Source organism: Medicago sativa, chromosome 4 (assembly GCF_051527215.1).
Source record: "Medicago sativa cultivar Bolivia chromosome 4, Bolivia_mono, whole genome shotgun sequence".
In the NCBI taxonomy this organism is placed as follows: Eukaryota; Viridiplantae; Streptophyta; class Magnoliopsida; order Fabales; family Fabaceae; genus Medicago; species Medicago sativa.
In genome coordinates, this window is record NC_140752.1 from 52,921,264 (window position 1) to 52,924,877 (window position 3,614).

The 3,614-nt window shown below is 35.7% G+C and overlaps 1 non-coding gene across 1 annotated transcript; it reads right to left on the reverse strand.

Annotated features, from left to right (window-relative positions):
* Positions 1-574: 574 nt before the first annotated feature.
* LOC146929782 (small nucleolar RNA R71) lies at positions 575-682 on the reverse strand. The gene has a single exon (XR_015009143.1). It is a non-coding gene; the product is annotated as a small nucleolar RNA R71 (small nucleolar RNA).
* Between the last annotated feature and the right edge of the window lie 2,932 nt (positions 683-3,614).

The window sequence follows — 3,614 nt, forward strand, 5'->3', positions numbered from 1 at the left end:
CTTTCTCGTTGTTTTATTTTATTTTATTTTATTGTTTCTATATTTCTTTCTAAAAATAAAAAAAATCTTTATTTGATTCTATTTTATTTTATTTACTTCATATAAAAAAAATAAATAAATCTTTCTCTTTATTTTATTTTATTTTATATTAAAAAAAAATCTTTTTTCTATTTCTTCTTTTGCCTTTAACTTCTTGGGAAGATAATAACGATATGGCTAAGGAATGCACTCTCATAGAGTATGCAATCCCATCTTCAAATGAGTCATACGATGCTATTGTGTACCCAACGGTTGATGACAATTTTGAAATAGAACCTGAACTTATTGAGTTAGTTCAGCAAAATCAATTTTTCGGATCAACCACTGAGGATCCGAATTTTCATATTTCAACTTTTTTAAGACTCAGTGGAACCGTGAATGCAAACCAAGAGGTCGTAAGGCTGCACTACTTTCCTTTTTCCTTAGGGGGAAGAGCTAGTGCTTGGTTTAATTCATTAAAACTTGGTTCTATCACTTCATGGCAACAAATGAGGCAAACTTTTCTTGCCCAATTCTTTCCTCATTCTAAAATTGTTCACTTAAGAAAACAAATCATACAATTCACTCAAAAAGATGGAGAATCTCTTTACGATGCGTGGGAGCGTTTCAAAGAAATGCTTAGACTTTGTCCCCATCATGGTTTAGAGAATTGGCTTATTATTCACACTTTTTATATTGGCCTTTTGTATCCCACAAAAATTTATGTTGATGCAGCTGCAGGTGGAGCTCTGATGAACAAAACATACACAGAAGCATATGCTTTGATCGAGGACATGGCACAAAACCACTATCAGTGGACCTACGGAAGGGACACCACTAATGTTGCTCCTTCACCCTCTCAGAAAGAGGTAGGTATGTATGAAAATTCTTCCCTTGATCATCTAGCTGCTAAAGTTGACGCACTCAAACAAAAATTTGATAAAATAAATACTAGTGCTGTCACACCTGCCCCTGTATCACCTCTTTGTGAAGTTTGTGGTGTATTTGGCCATATTGGCATTGATTGCCAACTAGGTAGTGTTGTTAGAAGTCCTGAGCAAGTAAACTATGCTCAATATAATCAAGGGTTTAAAAATAACCAAATTTTTTTTCAAACCCCTCAAAATCTTTTTGGACAAGAAACAACACCACTCAGTTATGCAAACAACCAAATAGTCCCTCAAAAATCCAGCTTGGAACTTTTTTTAGAAAATTTTCTTATAAATCAATCTGAGCAGCTCCAAGAGTTTAAAAACCAAACTGAATTTTTGAAGGACTCTCTTGCCAAACATACATTGAACGTAGACTCCATAGTTACTCACAGTAAGATGATAGAGACTCAGACTTCTCAAGTACCCCAACAGCTGGCTACTCCCTCTCAAACCTCCGAAGTCCTTCTAAGCCAAACCGAAACCAACCCCAAAGACCATATACGTGCTATTATTTTTAGGGATGGTAACCAATTAGAGGACCCCGTTGTAAAAATTAAGAACAATGAACGAGAGATAGGAAGTGATAAGCCTCAAAGTGAGAAAGCTATAGGAGAGAATGACAAGCCATTTGTTTCACCATCTCATGAGCCTAAAATTCCTTTAACACAAGAGTTTGCTAAATCCAAGTTAGATGATCAGTTTAGAAATTTTATTGAAATACTTCCAAACAAATTGCCACCTAAACTTAAGGATCCAGAAAGATTTTCTATACCTTGTGTCATAGGATATAAAACATTTGAGAAAGCCATGTGTGATTTGGGAGAGCATGTTAGATTGTTGCCATTATCCCTTTCTGAGAGATTGGGTATAGGATAGATAAACCACCTTCTAACCGTCAAGCTAGTGACTCTAAACAAGCGCTTCGTGGGAGGCAACCCATGATTTTTATTGCTTTTATTTTTGTTTGTTTTGTGTTATTTTAATTTATTTTGTAGGTATTTGTCCAAATATGATACAAAAAAGTGAAAGAAAGTTGAAGCCATTGACCTGAAACAAAAAAAAAAAAAATTGAAAAAAAAAAATTTGAAAAAAAAAAAAAAAAAAAATTTGTGCCTAAGGTCCAGAGGCTAGGCACGGCCCGTGCCTAAGGTGGCACGGCCGTGCCCAAGAAAAAAAAAACTTTTTTTTTTAAAAAAAAAAAAATTAAAAAAAAATTTATTTTTTTTTCCCTCATTCAAAATAACATCTTTCATCCTTTATTCATAACCCTCTAAACCAAATTCATATACCATTAAACCATAACCCAAAAACCAAAACTTCTTCACCAATCTCCATCACTCAACTCTTAAACTTCACTTAAACCACAACCCCATCACTAAACCAACTCTTCCCAACCAAAACCTTGCCTAACCCTAACCTTCACCCAAAATCAACACCAAGTCAAGTTAAGGTCAATGGCATCAATGAAGAAAGGTAAGGAGATTGAAGACTCCGGAAGTGGTGCAAGAAGCAATCAACAACCTGCAATCATAGGATCAAATTCAAGGATCCCGAGCAAAGGAATAGGTATAAATCTCTAATCTCTAGAACTATCTCTACTTGCAGGTACCTTGATGTTAATGCTATGGATAGACTAGGAATAGAGGATAATGTGATTAGGCTGTTGAATAACACAACCCTATGCTTAGGTACCTTGAAAGGTTTATGGCTTGCACCGTATAGAGTAGGAAAGAGGTAGGGAATGATGAGAGCTGTTTATGTTGTGGGCTATGCTTTATAACCATCATATTAACATTTGCTATTATTTGCTTGATTATCTTGTTTCAATTGTTAAAAAGAAACCGGATGATAAGGGTGATATAATGGTAGGTGGAATCATCACTTTTCTTGCTAGGAAGTTTGGGGTGAGTGTGAATCAAGGGATCAAGAGGATAGAGGGAAACTTTTGTCTAGACTTATATACTATCACTACTTTGTCCTTAGAACCCATGAACCTACTCACAATTACCAATATGAATGGAGAATTATTAGAGCTTATTGTTTGATTATTCTACCTAATTCGGACATAACTAATCCGGAGGTGGTGGAAAATTTGCTTTATGTTGGTACTAACCCACAGGTACATAATGATGGTGATGATGGTAATGAAGAGGAGGTAGGTGCAAACTTGCACCATGAACAAGAAGCCGGTGGAAGCTATAATGATGAACGGCGGGCATAGATGCAAACCAAAGTTCAAAGAATAAGCACCGAGAAACAAGGACAAGGTGTTGAAAGGAACAATGTCCAAATGAGCACGCAACACCTTCACCCTCCAAAGTCCACCTTATGGAAATCAATGAACAAATTGTGAGCTTTCCTCTTCCTATCTTCCCTTATCTCTCCTCTCCTTCTCCTACTCTTTCTTCTACTCCTTCTTCTTCTTCCTCTACTTCTTCTTCTTTAATTTCTTTTTCTTTGAATCATTGAGGACAATGCTTCCCCTAAGTGTGGGGGGGCCTAATAAAGTGTCTAGAGTCGTAGTGTTCCCAAACTCCCTTGAACTTTATTCTTTTGTTTTGTTTTTATAGTGAAAGGCATGACTAGTAGCTTGTTTTTAATGTAAAAAATGGCATGAAAATTTTTGTTTTGTCTCTTATTTAAAGGTTGCTTCTTGTACATAAA